General features: G+C 35.2%; 1 pseudogene; it reads left to right on the forward strand.

Annotated features, from left to right (window-relative positions):
- LOC149555436 (putative nucleoredoxin 1-2) overlaps window positions 1-21316 on the forward strand; it is a 109043-nt pseudogene extending 87727 nt beyond the window's left edge.
- The last annotated feature ends 251 nt before the right edge of the window (window positions 21317-21567 follow it).

Below are 21567 nucleotides of genomic sequence, written 5' to 3' on the forward strand. Positions count from 1 at the left end.
GGATTAGATGGGATTGATGGTAGGAGATGGAGGGATGAAAAGGTTGGAAAGGATCATGAGATGGGGATGCTTGCAAGAGCAACATTGGCACATGTTGGGATGGGTGTGAAAAGAGCATATGGGGGATAGATGGTAGATGTGAGCGTGATGGAGGATTTGTGGAAGTGTGCTTGGGGATATAGGCACCCAAGATGGAGTTAGGAGATGGGGGACATGATTCACTAGATGGAGGATTAGCAATGGTGGATGCCATTATGCATTGGGTTTCAACTTTTTTCTTTGGGATCCACATGGTTTTGAATTTTCTTTTCACAGGCTTTTGCATTATTTTGCATTCTTTGATTGGATTTTCCTTTTTGGAGTATGTCTATTAGAATAGACATATGATTGCCTAGGATGTGGATTTTTAGCTTTATGCATTTTGAAGTTGGCATTTACATTGTTGTGGTAAGCTTTGGGAAGATGGTTAGGAGAAGCTTTGTGAGATGGAGAGGATATGGGAGAGCGTGTAGGGGGATGATGATGGATGATGTGCCTTGATATGTGCCTTTGCTGATCTTGCATAGGAATGGAGGGAATAGGATTTGAATGATGGATGATAGGAGGATGGAGGATGGTAGATTTTGGGACATAGGGACCCAAAATGGATTTAGCGGATGAAGGGGGGATATGGTAGGTTGTTTTAGGTTGTAAAGATGGTGGAGTGGGGATGACATAAGATTTCTTGAAGGAGTGATGGGAGGCTGGCATGGGGGGTTTGGAGATAGGCTTGGTTTGGGGGTGTGGTGTACCAACACCTTTAGATGGTGAGCCTTTGGATACATATCCAAGACCATAAAATCCTAGATTTTTTTGTGCAATAATAGGCTTTCTGATTCCTTGCTCTTGTGGTCCTAAACCTTGACCTTGATAATGCCATCGATTGAGCATTTGAACTAGCTGAGGATACTTTTTGCTTGCAAAAAATGGTGGAAGTGCTTTATCAAATGTACTGCAATAGGGAGATACTATTCTTAATTCTTTTGTTGAGAGGAGGCCACTATGGATGAATGTAAGTGAACCAAGAGGGTATATTATAGATGGTGAAATAGCTTGGATAGGTGGTAAGATGGAAGCATGGAGTGGAGGAGATGGTAGAATAGGATCTTGATTTAGCTGATGGGATGAAAAGATATCCTACAGTAGAGGAGGTATGGCTTGAGGTTTTGGAGATGGAGGGGATAGTGACTGCACTATGAATGGAAGACATGGTACGATGATATCTTCATTTATGCTTTGGGGGATGTCAACATGCTTTTGGGCAAGATCTTGATATGATTGGTTTGGAGTGGATGGCGCGATAGGAGGTGAAGGGATGGACTCTTCAAAGGCAGCGGATGGATAGATGGGAGATTCAGTAGTGGAGATGGGTGAGTAGAAGATGGATGCATAAGGGTCATTATGCAAGATTTGGGAAATGCTTGGAGGTGATGTGGATAGGATTTGGAGGGTTTTGACAAATGGTGGGATTTTGGTGCTTGCCGGAAGTGGAAGGATTTTAAGCAATTTGATGGATGGTATGGGGATGATAGCTATGGGAGATGGAGGTGATATTATAGATGGGGAAGCTTCATTACTGACTACTTCACATGGTTGGATTAGATGACATGGCTTATCGACTGCTGGAGGCAACTTTTCTTGTATTTCCTCTAGGAGATTCCTTGCAGACTCGTGTGTTGGAGGTGGAGGTGGATTGACAGGAATAGCTAGTGTGATGGGGGTGGAAGATTGGAAGCTTGGTTGATTGGGTGATGGAGGAGAAGCTGGCATATCAGATGGCATGACTAGAGAGTTTGGAAGAATGCATGGATTTTGTACGATGCTTGGGGGAATGTTTCTAAGGCTTTCAATAAACCCATCATAGTCAACAAGATTTTCATCATCATTAGAATAGAAGGTGGCAGGAGCAAGGACAATACAACCGAACACATCATGATAGGTTTGGGATTTCATGTTTTGATGATGAGTCGGATGGGGATGGGGTCTTGCATATGGATGAACATGGAAGCTCATGGTTGGATTTGGATTAAGCGCAGATTTTGGATTGGCTGATGAATTATTTCCTAGGGAGAGTCAAAGCTGTATGATAGACCTAAGGAGGATTGGTTGGAGATTTTTGGCTTTCCTGTGGATGGAAGACTTCAAGGGCACGCTGTCAAAATGTGAGTTTTGCTTTCCTATGCGCTAGATTGGTGGAGATTGTGTCAACTTAAGGATAGACTAATGATCCTATGGACATGACATGAGATTGACCACTTGTGGATCCCAACCTTTAGCTCAAGGTGATGAGGGATAACAAGTGACAAAGCTAGATTACCCTAGACAAAGCTCTATCAAAGGGATAACCTTGGTGAGGCTGGTGGATTGGTTGGATTGATTAGATAGCAAATTCTAGCAGAATGACAACAACTCTCTAAAGGCTTGGGTGTGATTTTGGATTGGGTTGCTAGCTGGCTGGGGGGGATGATTTGGAGAGACTTTGGATTTGGGATTGTTCTAAAGCAAGGAACTAGATAGATTTGGTTGCAGTGGGGGAGCTTGGATGATTTTCTGATGAGGTAGTGACTACGCTAAGTATGCCTTGAGCTGGGAGATTTCTACTTTTTTGGGATTTTGACCAAAGTTGGCAAACATTCATTCAAAAGATATGAACAAACAAGCAGACAAAATTTTGGAGCAAGCACATCAAACACACCAACATCCTAGGAAGCTTTCTACAATGATGAAATTTTTTATAGCTAGGGAGTCCTTGATATACGCAAGGTACATGAGGCCCAAATCCGTAGATGAAACCAAAAAGATGTCACACAGCCAAGAGGAGCAGTAACCCACTTCTCCTCTTTCACTTCTCAAGGGTATAAATTTCTTTGAGGCTTAGCCCGAGTGAAAAAATCTTGATCCCAAGAGAGGTGTCTTTCGATTCACCTCCCAATCTTTATACTCCGCCGGAACGCTGGAGTTGAGGTCATCCCAAGGGGTGATGAAATCCCCAAGCAGGCCTCCTAAAAAGAGAAACAAGGTTTTGGATCCTAATCTTATGCACCCAATATGGCCTCAAAAGACGACAAGGGGAGAGAAGACTTGGATGACCTTGGGCTAAAAAACACGCTTGTTCCTTTTCCAACTGACTCTTATGTGTGTTGATCTAGACTTTGCAAGCACTCATGTTTAAGAGACAATTTTCAATTCCAACTTTGAAATGTGCCAACAAACCAAAATTGATCGAACAATGAATACAAGAAAGAAGAGTTAGGGTCAACAAAAAAGTAAACCCGCTCGCCCAGAGGCCCTCCACGTCAAGTATCGATTAATTTCCTTTAAAGCATTCAAGAGTTGGTGTGATTTTGTTTTAAGCCCAAAACAAAGATGTGTGAAACTCGATTGTCAAGCGCACGCCCGGAGGCCCTCCACGTCAATAGTTGTTCAATTTTAGTGCCCAAACTTGAAGTGTGATCGATTTAATCTAGATTTTTGGTCATTTAAGAATTTTGATAAAGTTAAAGCAAACATTCAAAGACCAAGTGAGTGAGTTAGATTGTGGAACATTTAACACCTTTTTCAAGTAGACCCATCCCCATAAATGGCACTGAGATTGCAACCAATGGTTGAATTGATGGGTGATTAGAAAATAGGTGAGTCCAAGGAACTACTCAAATTGATTTTTGCAAATTTTTATTTAACTTAACGAAGCTTCTTAAATGTCCAAAAATCAAACTTTGCCTAAATTGCATGTGGAAAAGAGATTTGTTTTGTTCAATTTTAAAAGCTCCAAATGAAGTGTTTGATATTGCAATGGTTAATTGACCTTTGGCATTCAAGATTGGATTTGTTGTTTTAATCATGCATTCAAAGAAAATTTGATTTTAATCCATGGCATTCAAGAGTGTGTTTAGCAACATGCATTCAAAGACAAGTGATTAAACATTCAAGTTTTTTTTCCTTTGAGCATTCAAGATTGAGATTTTTTGTGTTGTTTTAAGAACTTTGAAGTGCTTTGTTTTAACCTTAGATCATTCAAGATTGTTTTGGACTCAAAAGTGAAAATGACTCTTTGGACTTTGGTTTTCATTCAATATTTTGTGTTCTAGTTTGCATATTTTAAGCCCAAAAATGATATTCCTAGATTGTTTTGATGCATGAAAAACTTAAGAAACATTCAAGATTTTGCAACAAGACATTTGTTTGGAACAAATAACAAAGCTTTTAGGACAATTTTGGCAACCATTTAGGACTCTTAGTTTTCATGAGATTTTTAAAAGAACTTTAAAATATTTGCAAATGAGGTTCATTTTATCCTTGTTTAATGCTTTGAGTTTGATTTAGATTTTAGTGTGTACTTAGTGTTGATTTTGAACCTTTTGAAATGGAAACTTGAAGTTATTTTTAAATTTCCAAAAATGAAGTGTTCCTAACTTTGCATGAATGCATCTAAAACCTTGATGTTGCAAGGATGCAAATGATTGGATTGTTTTAGTTTCACTTGTTAAAAGGCTTCTTCTTCTTTTTTGTAAATTTTTATTTTTTAATGGATTTAAGTATGATTTAGGGGTTCATTTTAAGCACTAAAAAGAAGTGTGTATGATTTTGCTTCCTTAAAAAAAAATGGCCAAGATCTCCCACAAGAAGAAGAATAAGTAGATGGAATAAGAAGAATATAGACAAGAAGAGGAAGAAGAATTCCAAGTGCTTTGTGCACCTATAAGCTTGAAAAATCTGCAAACACTATGAGATAGATTATGAGTTCCTTTGTCTTTTTCATGCTCATGTGGACCTACAAAACCAATTTATACAATCTTACCAATCACAAAAACAAACAAAACTAGCCAAAATTAGAAAATGACATACAAAACTTGACTAAAAAATCTAATGAAGATGACCCATGCGGGGTCCCACCGGGTGTGCCAAAATGTATATGAGCAATGTTAGTATGCTAATAGAAACCAAATTTAAATAAAGCTTCTACAAACTAAAATAAATTCATAAACTTCAAGATAGACTAAGATGAGCTCTCAATTGAGAATATGAGCCATTAATGGGCTCTCTCAATGAGAAGCTCTCTTGTTGAGTAGCTTTGTCTAAATAGATAGGATGTATGCTCAAGCTTATGCTTCAAAAAAGGCTTCAAATGGAGTTGGAATTTGGGTGTGAGTGTATGGTTTTGATGTAAAATGGCTTCTTAAAATGGCATTATGACTTTACTTCATGGATTGTGTTAAAATGTCTTGGGAGAGGATTCCTTAAATAGGCAAAGGGCTTGAGGGATCAAGGGCTAGGATGCAAGGATGGGAGAAAGCTTATGGAGGGCTCAGATTGCATGAGAGGAGAGCACATGGATTGTGCTTCCTTATAGCCAATCAGGGAGTGACACATGTCACAGGGTGAGAGGATGGAGGAAAGGGGAAGGATGAGTCAACAAAGGAGGTTCAAGGGATAAAATCTTCATAAAGACCCTCATAATGGCTTGTAAGAGCAATAAAAGGGCTTGGAAGAGTCATTTATGACCTTGTGGGCTTCATAAAGTTTTATGGTTGAGATATTTTGAGGGAGATGAGAGAAATTTCAACTTGGGCTTGATTAGGAGGGTTTTAAGCTTGCTTAGGATTGTGCAAATAATTAGAGGATGGAATAGGATGGTTTAGGATTAGCTTAGGGATAGGCAAGTGGATGTCATTTAATGAGGGTGGGTGAAGGAGGAGATATTTGTTAACTTTGGCTTGGGTTAGTAAGTCTTAACCCATGTTTAGGGAATGTGACAAGGTTAGGAGGGGATTAGGATTAAGTTTAAAGACATCTTCTAGAAGAGTCTAGACTTTGGATGAGGATAAAGACTTTCTAGAATAGTCTAGAATTTCCTAGGATGAGGATGAAGACTTTCTAGAAGAGTCTAGAACTTCTTAGGATGAGGATAAATTAGATTTGTAGGAAATAAATAAAGTTTTATTTATTTCAAGGATTTGGGTTGAGGAGATATTTATTAAAACTTTTTTAATAAACATGAGGATTAATATTTAATCTTAATTAAATATTTTGAGCTGGGATTAGGGGTAGGAAATGATGGGATTAGCCTTTAATCAAAATTAAAGAAGGATTAGAAGATTTTGGAAGAGGTTAGTGGTCTTAAGGAAATTGGCCAAGTTTTGGGCAAAAAATAATTTTTTTATTTGTTTTGGGTTTTTTGGTCAATTTATTAATTAAATAATTAATAAATAAGGAAATAATGTTTAAATAAGATTTAAACATTTTTGGGAGGGATTCCTTAATTAAATATTTTTAATTAAGATAAAGGGATTTAATGGCATAAAAATAAATAAATTAATTAATTAATTAATTAATTAATAAATGATGATGTCATCAGGAATTTTTTAGAAAATAAAAATACTTTATTTTCTAAAGGTTTTTAGGTGTCTACAGGGTCCACCCCATCCTCCAATTTTTGATTCTATTCTTGTTGTGTTAGAAGATATTCTCAAGGCTAATGAGATATATTTTAGTCTGGAGGTTTCAAATAAACCTTCCTACAAAAGAGCCCAATAATTAGCTATCGAGATATTGAAATCCAAGGTCAAATATGTAAAAATTTACCCAAATTAAATTAAGGCCCTATAATATCTTGGAGAGACTATTGTAATGCTCCCCCTAATCTAGGGATGACACCACTTGGATCAACTCAAAAGAGGATTGATTTCATCAATAACCCCAACTTGGATTCTATCTATGAGTTGAGAGACAATACAGATGGACTTGTGGAAATTTAGAATGTTTATAAGGAGGATAAGCTAAATGGTTTTTATATGGTAATTCTACCTGCCTCACCTTCCTTACCTCCTCCTCCAACTCAGTAGCACTATAATCCTAAGGGTAAGTTTAATAAAGAGTTATTATCATCTTCTAAAAGTTCAGAATGGGTGTCATGTCTGGATGAGGGAGAAGGGAACACATTGGATTTCAATTGAGAACCTTCTCCCAATGGGGATAACTCCACTTGCAGAAATAAGGTGGATGGGGAATTTGACTTTGTGTTTTTTGTTGGTGAAGACTTAAATAAGAGAAGGAAGAGAAATCCTAGCAAAGTATAGCCACAGGTTTTGGAAGAAGGGGAAATGGTATTCAAGAGGAAAAGAGGGAGGCCTCCTTCCATGAGAGGAAACCCCATGCCTTCCAAGATCAGTAAACTTCCATCTTTCTTCAAGATTTTCCAATCCCTCATAGGAACAGATGAAGATGTTAGTGAAAGATACACTTGAAGTGTGTGTCTTGGAATGTCAAGGGCTTCAAATCCCTTAACTTGTATGTTGTTAAAAGACTTTTGAGAATGATTGAGGATATAAACATACTTTTGTAGGAAGTTAAATCAGTTGGATTTACACTAGAGGTTTGCCTTAAATGTATTTGGAAATAATCTAGAGCACACTTAACCATACAAAAAAAAGGAAAAGGGAGTTAAGCCTTACTGGTTGGCTCTACTTGGAGAAAATTTATTAGTGGCTAGGGAAATTCTCCTTGTAATAGAGTTTCTTGGGTTTCCTTTAATTATCAAGGGTTAGAATTTGGAATTTTCCCTATGTACACCCCTAATTACTATAATGACAGAGTTAAACTATGGCAATGGTTGGCTGAATTACCTAAGATCCCTTGGATTCTAGAAAGATATTTTAATATGGTTTGCAAACCCCAAGATAAAATAGGAGGAAATAGATTTGAATGGAAGGGGAATTAATAGTTCTTTTAGTAAAGGATGATTAATTAAATTAAATTTTCTTGTTGTTAGAAGGCAACAAGAGACACGATGTGGGAATATGGTATACTTGGTCCAATTTTCAGAAAGGCAACAAAAGGATATACTCCAAATTAGATAAGTTTGTCTAAATAAGGAAGTCTTCAATTATGAAAAGATACCAAATGAACATTATGTCCAAGTTTTACCATTCACCATGTCTAAACATCATCCCATTATGACATGCATATTCAAACTAGAGAAACCAATGGAAAAGATTAAAGTTAAACAAGATTTTTTTATGAACACTTCCTTTCTTCAAGATGAAGATGTATTAGTGAAAAGAAACATCATCAACTAGTTTAATAACCAGAGAGGAAATAATATTGGGCTATTGATAGATGGAAATCCAAGATCTCCTCTTGGTAGCCTTTATTCAAAGTGGTTTGTAAGAAAAAAGCTAAAGACTTGCAAAGCAATGAGGTTGACCTTTGCAATGCTCTACAAAATTTGGAGCTTAAAAGCCAAATCGGCCCTTCAGATTTGGAGGCATTGGGGGAGCTCTCTAAAGTCATAAATGAGCTTAGAAAGGTTTAGCTTTACAAATCTCAAGGAGCTAGAGTTAACTGGATGAAGATGGGTTACAGAGGTATAAAAAATTTCTTTCATGCTCAAAAAGAAAAAAGAGGCCAGGGATAGAATTTGATTGTATTTGTGAGGGGGAAGCCAACCTTACTACACAAGAAGATATCATCATTTCTTTTGCTAGCTTCTACTTTAAACTATTCTCTTTGGAGGATAAAGGGGCAAAGATGGTTGAAGATAGAGCTAAAGTAATAGCTATTATCCCTAAAAAAGTTGTGAGGGAGGATGTAGAAACACTTAATAAAACTATATCTACTAGGGAAATTGAAAATTCCATTAGGAAACTTAGTAATGATAAAGCCCCAAGTCTAGATGGGCTTCCAGTTGCACTCTATAAGAAGAATGTTAAGTGGATCTGTAGTGAACTGATATTTATTTATTAAGAAGCCCTTATAAATTTCTCTCTTGGTCCCATTATTAATGAAGGGATTATTAAGCTAGTCCCAAAAGGTGGTCATAAGACCCTAATCAAAAAATGGAGACTAATCACTCTGTTGAATTTTTCTTATAAGATTCTTTCCAAGGTCCTTACACTTAGGGTTGAAAACATCTTAACTAAGATTGTCAATCACTCCCAAACAGGGTTTGTTAAGGACAAGTTCATATTGTAAAACCTCATAGCTTGCTAGGAAACAATGGATTGGGAAAGAGATTCTAGCCAACAAGAATGTGTGCTCCTTATAGATTATGAGAAATCATGTGATAGAGTGGAGTGGTGAGGGGGTACATAGCAACAACAAGCAAAAAATGAAGACTATGAAGGAATGGAAGACACCTAATGGCTATCAGATGTCTAAGGAGGTCAAAGGGATCCTAAATGATGTAAATCATATCAACTACAATGTATTGTCTCCTATAATGGTTTCATATCATCAAATGACATTTAAATGAATTATATCCTTGAAAGGATTAAATGAATGTAATTTGGACCATTAGTGTCCCAATGTGTCTAGGAGGAGTTAGGAGGTTAGTAGGGTTTTAAATAAGTTTACAATAAGTCTCCTAAGTGTTGGAAACACCTTAGCGAGAAATTTTAATAAGTTTTAATGTATTTTCATAGTTGAAAAGTTCAAATGTTCAATCCATAACAGCTAGTAGCCATTTAGGAGGGAAATGGAGTTTTTATGGTTAAAACACTTAACTACTCCCTCAAACTGATTGGAAGAGGTTGGGGAAGTTAATCTTTGAACATTATTATTTTTTGAGACTTTTTTGTACAGCAAGAAATTTTGGAATGTACGGACAACACAAAGAATCAATGAAATACATGTTTTGGATCAGCATTTTCATTATTTTTGCTTTGATATTCCTTGTTTGGCTTTGAGATCTGATATAGAATAGTTGTGTAAGGTTTCAATAGGATATTTGAAATAATTTTTATATGTTTTAGAGGTTGTGAGAGTCATTTTACATGACTATACTATTACCTCCAACATATTAGACTGAGTTTTCTAAGTTTCTTTCTTAGTTTTGAAGTTTGTTTGGTAACTAACACCCATCCCATGGACTCAAAGGCCTATAATCCATGTAATTATGATTATTAACCTTGTATAATATGAAACTAACTTTTTACTTATAGAAAATTGATTGAGAGCGTGATCATGGGGATATAGCAGGGTATTTTCCCATTGAAAATGATGGCACAAGTGTAGCACTGGGAGTTTGGGCTGAATACCATGGCATTTTTATGATTTTAATAGTTTTATATGGTGTATTTAATGGTGAATAAATCACCAATTTTTCTTGGAAAGGTTTGGAAGAGTGAGATTGGAGAAACCCTCAAAACAAGGGTTTGAAGCAACCAAATTGGGGCTTTCGGTGTTCTACTTGTTTTGGGTCTAATTCCTTTTAGATTTAGAGGTTTTGGAACATTTCTTGATACTTTCCAAGAGTTGATACCTTTTGGATATGTCTAAGCGATAGTTTCTTTGTAAAATCATCAACTTTTGAGTGTATTTGCAAGGGTACAAGCTAAATAAGCTTATTTCGTCCAAAAGACTAATACCTGAGCTTAAGATAGCTTATAGAATGGAAAAAAGGGTGTTTTAGTATGGTCTTATTTATTTTTTTTGTTTTAGGAAAGTTTTGTGTTTGAAGACAAAAAAAGGCTAATTGCTAATTTCTAGGCCTCATTAGGCCAGTTTGGAGTCTTTTTGCCATTGTGAGAAAGAGATTGGTCAATAAACCTTGAAACCACTTTAATCCATCTTTATATACCCCAAATACATAAAATATATCATGGGTTTTCACTTTGAGTAACCTTGAATGAGTTAAGTCTATTATAGCCATTTAAGCACTTTAAGAAGTTGTGGGTTTGTAAGCCAATTTGAATAACTTATCTTGTGTAAAAGGTCCATCACCCTTTCCTCTAAATCATGGAGTGGGATTTTTTAGATATGATTCTTAATTTAATAGGATTCCCTAGTGTATTATGCAACATGTTATCTACTTTGTTGAAAGAATCAAGGGCATCAGTAGAAATCAATGGAGTAAGATCAAGAAGATTTGTATTAACTAGATCTATAAGACAAGGATGCCCTAAATCCTCATCACACTATTTGAGTTAGATTCAGATTCCTTACATTATATTATTAAAGATTCATCATACTCACCAATGGTGAAGAGGATTACTTTTCCCAATCAAGATGAGATTGTAAATGTACAATTTGATGATGATACTACTATTCTTTTCAATCTAGGGGTACAAAAAATTGATGCCCTAATGGTGAAGTTATACCTTTTCTATGAAACCTCTAGCAATAAAATATATCTTCATATATCCATCCTTCTTATTTGGGAATATAATCCCCCTTCTTGGTGGGAAAATCACTCTATCCTTGGGGGCAATCTTGTGGTTAGGTATCTTGGCATTCCATTTTCTATGTATCCTAACTTAAAGGATATGTGATGTCAGCTCAAAGGTAAAGTTGAGAAGAAACTTGGGAATTGGAATAAAATTTACTTTTCACTAGCAGGTAGAGTTCAAGTATGTCAGAAAATTTTGTCTTCTTATATTGTTTACTACTCTTATGACTGGTTTTTTAATCAAGAATAGTTTGGCTACATACTGAACATAACTATGAATTTATTTTCATCTAATGGCAAGGGTAACTCTAAATCACATGCTATTAATTGTGAGTGGTGTACCGTATCTAAAGAATTGGGGGGGCTTGGTCTAAAGGATCTAAGACTACTGTGAGTTTCTCTTGTGATCAAATGGATTGCCAAAGCCACTAATGGGGATTATCTTGAAACATCCTCATAAGTAATAACCTTGTATGGGCATATCCCACCAAGAACAAATCTTGGTCAGGGATGAGAGTATGGGATCTCCCTACTCTGAATCATAATACTTTGATAAAAGGATCTAATATTTTTAAAGTCATCTAGAAGAGTTTGAAATATGTAAGGAAATGTTATTTGGAGCAAGGGTGCCTAGAAAAAAATAATAAGATTTGTGCTAATAAGTCCATTTGGTGGAATTTATTTCATGGTTATAAATTTTATGCACTCCTATAGGGGTGCTCTGTGAAGAGGTGGGCTAGGGAAGGCATGTCCCACTTTGAAAACATTTTGGTTAATGGAAACCTTGTCCCTTGGCCTGAGATACAAAACAAATTTGGTTTCCCTTTTACCCAGCAGAGAACCCATTCTATTATTAAAACCTCTTGTGAGTCTCTTAATCTGCCTAGAAGATGTTGTAGCACAATTGGGCTCTCCTTTATGCTCTGGTGGCCTGATGGTACTCCTTTGGATCAATCAAAGATGGTATATTCTTTTATTTCCTACAATATGTGTGTACAAAACCACCTCAACAAATTTTGGAACTTGAACATGTCCCCTAACCTTTGGAAAAAATACTTGAGTAACTTATGGCGTAGAGCCCTCGAACATAAGGTCATCTCTCTTTTTTTTGTGGCATTTCCTCCTTCACAAACTTACTTTGAGAAATTATGGGGGGAATTCAATACTTTCCTCTTATGTCTTGCCAATGAATTTGTTTACCATGTATTTTTGGAGTGTGGGTTCACTAAATCAATTTGGAGTCTTTTTGGACTACTCATTTTTACTAATTTTAAACAAGAAAGAAATATTTTAGGTTCAATCTTTAGCAGCAATAAAATTGGCAATGGTTTCTGGTCTATTTTTTATTCTTGTGTACTTTGGAACATTTGGAAATTGCTGAAAATTGATGTGTTTAAATGAATGGATAGGCATCTTACTAAGTCTTGTAAGAGAATCATGTATTCTAAAATTGCTTTGTAGGTGGTTGTCATCCTAAAGATGAGAAAGAAACAATTTCCTCGATTACTAAGAAATAGAAAAGTGATGGTAGATAGAAGGGAGGTTGTACATGGATACATATAGTTAGAGAGAAAGAAAAGGATGAGTTCAATTGCACTCTAGTTGAGTTCATTCAGTAGCTCAAAATAAGGGATGAATGGAAGAGGAAGGAATGAGAACATCCCATCTCCAACATTGCTACCTCCAGTATGCAACAAGGTGAAATCTCCACACTTCCTTGTTGCCCACCAGTTTCACTAACTACTTTCCAATACTCCTTTGAGGGACAAGAAATGTCATGCCTTTAGGAGGAGAATGATCACTATAATTTTCATACTAGATGGAGGGGATTTAGTTCTAAAGAGTCATTATTGTAATATTTGGTTGATACTTGTGAGATACTGGTCTGATGTATTTTAACCTTGTATTTTGTTGGTGTGATCCTCCTTAGATACTTCTCCTGTAGCATTATTTTGGTTACCTTTTGATCAACATATTTTATATGTTCTTTAATGATAATCAATAGACAAAAAAACAATTCTGAAACTTTATTAAAAATTGATAACTTGAACAAAATTTCAAATTTGATGAACATCAATCTCTATATGCTCCATTTTAGCGAGAATAGTGAGTAAGACTAAGCTCAATTAAAAAACTCTTTTAAGTCTAAACAATATTGTTTTTTATTTCTTTGTTGCTCATTGTTTTACTATTATACTTCATATGAAGACGATAATGTAGTTGGCTACTTTTTGTTATTCCTATAATAGTTTTGTTTCAAGTTTATAAATATAACCTTACATAAATCTCATATAATCTATATTACTACTTTAATTGGAATTAGTGTAGTTTACCAAAGATACTTGACATTGACAAAGAAGATGAGTGTCGAAGAAAATTGTTTCACAAATATTTTATCTTTTTTTGTTGGCATTGATTGCTCTTGCATCATTCTATAGATACTAAGGTGACTACAAAATAAATATTTTCTCTGAAACATATCAAATAAACCAAGCTGCTAATATTTATTTTCTTGTTTAGTTCACTCAAAATATTCATCAAATTATATTTTAAAATTTGGTCATGTAGATTATTGATTTGTCTAATATTTGATTTGTAGTTTTACATTTTCGCTTGTCTAATGGAACCACCTAAGAAGAAAAAAAAAACATAAAAATAAAATAAAAGACCTAAACATTAGAAACTATTTTTATTATTATATCCAACTGGACATTAATTTAAGAGGTGATTCCATCCAATATTGAAAGAATCAAGAGAAAGTGCTCAAAACCTCTTGTTACATGCTATGACTATGAATATGACAAGATTTTGATGTGTAATAGAAGTTGTGTGGATTCTACCTCAAACTAAATAATTTGTTTAGGATGGCTAATCAATAGTCAGAATTTGATTTGAAGATAAAGTATGTTTGAGATTAAATGAAAGTTTCATGGTTTAAGGAGACTTTTAAATAAATGAAATATTATTAAAAAGTGGATGGGAAGATGAGATCACAAGAATTCTTTTAGAAATCTATTAATTATACAAGATTAAATAAACGAGAATGTTATTATTATTTTATGAGATCTCTATGTTATGTGTATGGGTATAATGAATTTTATGGAATCCTTTTACTATGACTACATCATAATTATAGAAATTGTGATAATTTGCAATGAGCATAATGTTAAATTTTTCTTAAAATATTTCTATTATTTTGAGTGTTATGTCTCGGTCTTTAAAAAATTCATCAATTATAATGAAAATTTATTGTTAAATACTATTCCTCATACATTATAGTAGTCTTATTGAGACATACATCAATAGACATACATATGAATATAAGTTAAATGTGATATAATAAATTGATAAATTCTCATGCATTCATATGAACAAAGACCTTATTTTTCAAATACTCATTGTTGGTGTAAATATGTATTTACTATTTACATTTACTTCAGTTTACTTAGGTTAATGCATTATTTTATTATTTTATTTTGTGAGACACTTAGGAGTTTGTGCATATTTTTTAGTTGTCATGTTGGAAACACAGAAGTATGCAACTTTATTTTAGCACATGTTGTCTACAACATTGATTTAGGTGTTACACCATTGTAGGCTTATCCTCTCATCATGGCACTTACTTCTATGCTTAATGGAGGATAACCCATATCTAGTGGACATGTGCCTAGTTGTATGACATATCATGATGTTTATTCTTAGGTATTCTAGATGCATCTCAAAGGCCTTTATATACAAGCACTCCTAGTGTACTTGAACGCATATTGAATTGAATATATTGTTATTTTGATCATACTCTTTATGGTCTACAGTTATGCTTGTGTTTGAGTTCTTAGTTCTTGAGTGAATTTTGCCCTAAGAAAAATTCTTACATGGTATCAAAGCTATGAGATTTTCTCTTCACATAGCCATTTGAGACTATTGTTGCTTTAGCACCTCGGCCCAAATTTGGAGTATCGCTATCACTGAGAGCATCTAGAGCCAGATCTGACCTCATTATTACGTTCAAAATGTTGATGCGATGAAAATCAGCTATAAATACTCCTATGCTAGGCTAAAGTTGATCATGAGGCAAAAAAAATTTACAAATCGGCACCCAGAGGCCCGATTTGCAAGTTTGGTTATGGTCATTTTTAGATCTGCAATTTAATTTTTCAGATCTGATTTTAATTTCTCTGTATTTCTGTCATAATTTTATTGTAAATTTTTGAAAAAAAATTTGCCTAGTCAGGCTAGCAGAGAATTTTTTTTACAGAACCGGGCAGTCACATCTCAACCTTGCAATTTATTGGGAGAATATTCTATGGCATCAATTTTCTCTCAACTAGGCACATTAATATTTTCGGCTCTGGGTGATTCATCACCAGAGCTAACTATATTTTTCAGAGGACCGCGACCACACAAAATCCAACAACTGTCACTCCAATTAGGGGCAACCAAAACTTAGTCACATACAACCAGCGAGCTTTCTTTTATTTGGTTAACAACTGCCTTTGCATTTAAATTCCTGCACAGTCCTTCCCACACCCAATGTGGGATTAACATTTGAATCTTGAGCGCTATTTTGTGTCTCTAACCCATGTTTGATCTTTCGATAGCATGCACGCCAGCCTTTGCTCTTTCGGCCCTGTGATTGAAAGCTTCGACTCGTCTTTGCCTATTCCAATGCGCATGAAGGAAATCTGGCAATCGTTGTCATTTTAACCTTTTCCAACCACTCGTGTAGAGAATCTGGTAACTGTGTAGTGTTTTATGGAACGTGTCTACCTTTTTCAACATTGTTACCTACAAGACACGTGAACTGCGACCTCTCTGCCACATGGAGTACAGTCACCCATAATGCTACGTAGACCTGTCCACATCTGCCACGTGGCATGTTCCCAGTTAATAATATCCACATCACCTACTATCTCAGCTGCCATGTGGCTAGCCTTACCTCTGACACATCAGCAAGTCTATACTGTCCATATAGTCCAGTCAATTGCCACATCACCCAAGTGGATTTTTTCTGTTGACATCATCATTTTACAAGCTTAAATTTGACGATTGTCTAACCATCAAAACCAAGCATTTTTCAACTATTGTGATGGCCATTTAATTGTCAAATTTAAGCACGCAATTTTCCTTCCAAACCCCTCTCCAATTTTCTTTTTGAATTGGTAACCTGACTTTGCAAGCCCATAACTTGGCCATTCAAACTCCAATTCAGGTGCAATTTTTTTTGAAATCGGATAGAATTTATTGAACTTTCTAGTGGTGGTGTTCTTTGCTAGTTTTGGTGCAAGGATTTTTTAGAAATTGCATTTTATGGTGACTATACTTGCTTAATCCCAATTTTTTCACTTCAACTACTTTGTACAGGCTCATCTGGACACATAATCAAGTTCTAATTTTTTTTAAAGTACATTTTTTTGTCTAGTTTGCAGATTTGCAATCAAATTATAGGTTTTGTGGATAGAAATACTACTTTCAAAAATAGGCCCTAAATTGGCTATTGTAATTGCACTAAGTATAGAGTGCCTAAATCATACATTAGGGGAGTTCTTTGATTTGTTTTGCATCTTTGAGAGGTTCATTGATTGATCTCAAGGAGTCTTGTCAAATATGTCAATATGGTATTAGACCATAGTTGACAACAAGGAACTATCACAAATGGAGTGCTTTGATACTTGATCATCTAAGAGACCATCAAGAATTGCTTCCTTATCTCTATTCATTGCCACCACATTTTAATTGGACACATCTTGTGTACCTTCGTCACTTTCTGTATAACAGTATGAGTAAGGAATCTTTTGCTCCTCTTAGAATGACAAGTTTTCCTTATGATATTTGGATGTCTATTTGGGAAGCATATGGAGATCCATGTGTTCCTCCATCTCCAAAGGACATTCTAAATCCAGTCACTCCAAATATGGTTTCTTCAACTCCAAATGCAATCACACCTCCAGATGCTCCTATTGCTCCTAGTAATTCTATTTCAGCCACAGATGCTTTGGATTTAGTGCAGTAGGACACTTCATGTCTTCCTACTTTACCTTCATGCGATGACTTCCTACCAGACATTGCATAGTTATTCATGGAGTCTCACATTGAAGATGTGGGAGACATCCTAGATGATATCCATCTTCTTTTTTAGGCAAATTCTTCATCCATGCCATAGTGACAGATTCATGTACTTCAGCATAGCAAGGTACACTTTATCTTCTAGTTCTAGCCTTAGGTGATGACTTCTTGAATGACATTTTAGGTTTGTTCGTGGAGTCACACATCATAGACTTAGACTTCTTTGATGATATACCGCTTCTCTTTGATGAGGATGATCCTTCTATAGTTTTTGTGAGGGCCCACTCTGACCCTCATGTCCATTCTCTACATGATCGATCTTTACAGGTTGATGTGATTTTGGATCCTTATGTACAGCAATTGTCGGAGGTCTCTTTATCATTTGAGAAGATATATTTTTCTTTGAAACGGGTTCTACAACAATCCTTGCTAGATATGCACTTCTTTTGAGCAGTTTTGGAGGGAGTCACCATTTGCATCAACACAAGGACACTTGAACAAGTTTCAAAGACACTTTTCATCATCCAAATTTTTTCTCCATACAGGGGACGCATGTCCTTTGTACCTTTTCCATTGTTTCTTCCGAAGGAGAGGAACTTCATTCAGAGGTCATGGATTAGCTTCTACATTGGAGCATTTCTCACTGATCGGCACACTACTTCTTCTTTTTTTTGTGGGGGGGGGGGGGGGGGGGGGGGAGGGGGGGGGTGCACTTTTTCCTCTTATGAGGTTTTGTCTCTCTCCTTCACTTTTGTATATACTTGATGTATGTCGTAATGGGGGGCTTTTGATTACTCCATCCATCCATGCATCCTTATTCATCTCTCTTTTTTGGGGAGGGTTTTTCCCATGAGCTTTTCCCTCTTTCTCTACTTTATGAGAGATTGCATTTTCATTATGTACATGGGTACCTAATATGGCCTAGTAGTTGGGACCCATCTTGCATTTCATCCTAGTTTTTCTTAAGCTTAAGGACATTCCCCTAAGTTGCACTTAAGGGGGGGTGTTGGTGTAATAAATATGTATTTACTATTTACACTTACTTAAGTTTACTTAGGTTAATGCATTATTTTATTATTTGGCATTATTTTATTATTTTATTTTGTGAGACACTTAAGAGTTTGTGCACCTTTTTGAGTTATTATGTTGACAACATAGAAGTACGCAACTCTATTTTAGCACATGTTGTCTACAACACTGATTTGTGTGTTACACCATTGTAGGCTTAATTATTTTAAATTAATTCTCAATACTTTCAATATCATTTTCTCTCCTTCAAAATTAAAATAAATGTTCTCTATCTTTACTTAAGAATTTACATATATCTTTTAAGAGTTAGTTCAAACTGATTATTTTAAAATCAAATTTCTTGATCAATTATCATACATCAAAAAAAAAAACTTAAATGAAAAATAAAAAATAATATCCCCAAAGTTGTGTACACATTAATAAAATGCTAACAGACACAAGTGATTGAAAACCATCAGATGTCCAAAAGGGTGATTCATGTGGAAGAGAGTGAATAAGACAAATCAAAAGGATATAAACATAACAATGGGGCCTTGTAAATCTATTGTTTCTTAGCCATGGCTTTGTAAACCTATTGTTTATTAGTCATGGCTTGTTTTCATTACCTCTTTTCAATGTGGATTAACATGTTTGTAATAGTGAGATTAAGTTTAGAGTTATGTAAACAAAGGTATGAAGTCTTGAGGCTTCTTTTATTTCTCTGATTTTCAATTGCTTTTCTCGTTGCTTTTGTTTCATTAGTTGTATTCTATTTTGTTTCAATGAGAAAGTTAAATCAAAAGACTTAAATGTGTTCTTTATAATTGTAGTAAAATTGATCATATTAGATATTCCTTTAGATTTTTAGTGCCTATCATTAAAGCAGGAGACTAAAGTTTTCGGTAGCATTTTTCACATTAGTTGGCTCTTTGCACAATGTGTGCATTCTTCCTTTAACCTATGGTCTTTAGAAAATTTCCTATTAAAATGATTTTTTTATTTACACTTTCTTTTTCACCATTGGTTATGGGCTTTATTCCCGGTAGTCTTTTTAATTTCCTAAAAATTTAGGGAAAAAATTGGAAGGTGCTGGAAACCTGTGATGTTGCATGAAGGTTGCATGGAAAATAACAGTTGGCATTGCCTTTTCTTAAATTAATCTTTTTCATTCTCTCATCTCAAAAAGTCTTAAGAAAATAGGCTTGCACAGAAAGACGTGTGACAAGAGCAAAAGACATGTCACTCACGAGAGGCTTCCCGTGGCTATTTGCACGTATGCTTGGTTTTGCCCTATTATTCTATTGTAATATGCCCTTCATTCCATTTGCCTGATCATTCTAGTTTTTCTCTAGTGAGAGAGAGGTATGTTGGATTTGTCCATTTCAAGATTTTAGTTTTTTATCTGTGTTTTGCATCTTTTCTTGAAATTAAGATAGTTGTATCTATCAACGGTTTATGAGAATGTAGCTTTGTGTTCTTTAAGATTGAATTTGCTACTTGATTAAAATTTGCTATTGTGTATCACTCAACCATGTTCTAGAGATTTAATCTTCTATTGAGTGCATTTTTTTCTTAGATTAATTTTGCTCTTAGATTAAAAGTAGTGAGCATATCATTTTGTCTTATTCTCAAATACATCACAAGTTGTGATCTTAATAGTTTAGATTAACAATTTAGCAAAAAGTTCTCGCAAAAAAATTCTTTGGGTATCAGCAATAGATTCTTTGATATTAAACTTGTGGTGAATTATCATTCAGACATGGCTATTACAAATATTTTTGGCTAAAATAGAGGAACGGGAAACAGTGGGTTTTGTTTTTTTTTTTTTGCCAAGTGGTGTCCTCCATGGAAGGGATTTAGTAGAGAATGGAGATTTCGAGATAGTTTTTATCTCTGAAGATAAAGATGAGAAATCATTTGAAGAGTATTAGAAGACCATGCCATGAATAACATAATAATATTATGGGTCCAACCACTAAAAAGCACCAAATCTATTGTTTTAGCAATGATTACTATGTTTCTAAAATGTCTCTAGAATGTGGAATGTAGACTCTAGATACAACTGTCTTTAAATATTTACATTCCAATATTTCACTTTCCTTCATTGTTTCAAGTCTCCTTCTAGACTCCATTTCCCCCTTCCAACGCTTTGAGTCTGCTTCGATATTCCACTTTTGTTCTCCAAAATATTTTAGCCTATTGGCAGGATTTGCTTCTTTCTTCCAAAATTTCCATATATGTGATCAACTACCTTCACATCCATCAACAGTAGATTAGCAAAACAACCAATTCATATTTGTTGGAATTAGGTTATTGCAATGCCCATTTGGAGCAATAGCTTATAACAAACCCTTTTACTTAAGAAAAACCATAAGATGACTATCTTGATCATGATTCTTTTGTAGGTACCCATTTTTGAGCTCATAGGCAAGACTGTTGATTTATATTATTCTGCTCATTGGTACCCACTGTGCCGAGCATTCACACCAAACCTTGCACAAGTATAAAACAAGCTCAACAAAAATGGACAAGCCTTTAAGATTTTTTTCCTCTCTAGTGACAGAGATCAAGAAGCCTTTGAAGAGTACCACGCAAGCATGCCATGGCTAGATCCTCCATTTAGAGACAGAGTGAAGAAGTATCTAAGCCATTACTTCTGAATTCAAGGAATTTCATCTTTGGTCATAACTGGCCCCGATGGAAAAACTATGACAAAAGATACCAGAAACATTGTTTCCCTTCATGGGATGAAAGCTTAACCCTTTACCAGTGAACTTCAGAAAGAAGTCGAAGAAGCAGCAGAGAAATATCCAAAGGAAATCAAGCATGGGCTACATGAACATTCTCTAAATTTGATTTCGAGGATGTCTTATATTTGTGATGGGTGCAAGGAAGGAGGGAATGCTTGGTTTTTCTATTGCAAAAAAATGTGATTTTGATCTTCATCCAGATTGTGCTTTGAAGCATAAGGCTTCTGATGAGAATGAGAAATGGGAGACACAGGAAAGGGCATTAAAAATAGGGACAAACACAATGGTATGACGGTAACAATTAAAAACTGGTGGCTCTTTAATACATCCACCTTTAATCTATTGATCACAGAGGGGTAATTACTCTATTGGACATGTGGCAGATCAGCCACATTTTGATTGGAGAAGTTATCCTAGAATAGATACTAGAGGATACCGATTACTAAATGGAATAGCCTTTGTGTCCAAAATAGAGGATTCCTACAGACCATACATAGATGCCCTAAAGAGAGATAGACTATTAGATACTATTTTTTTTGTTTT

This window comes from Cupressus sempervirens, chromosome 5 (genome assembly GCF_028749045.1).
Source record: "Cupressus sempervirens isolate cs-2001-9-10 chromosome 5, ASM2874904v1, whole genome shotgun sequence".
Taxonomy (NCBI): domain Eukaryota; kingdom Viridiplantae; phylum Streptophyta; class Pinopsida; order Cupressales; family Cupressaceae; genus Cupressus; species Cupressus sempervirens.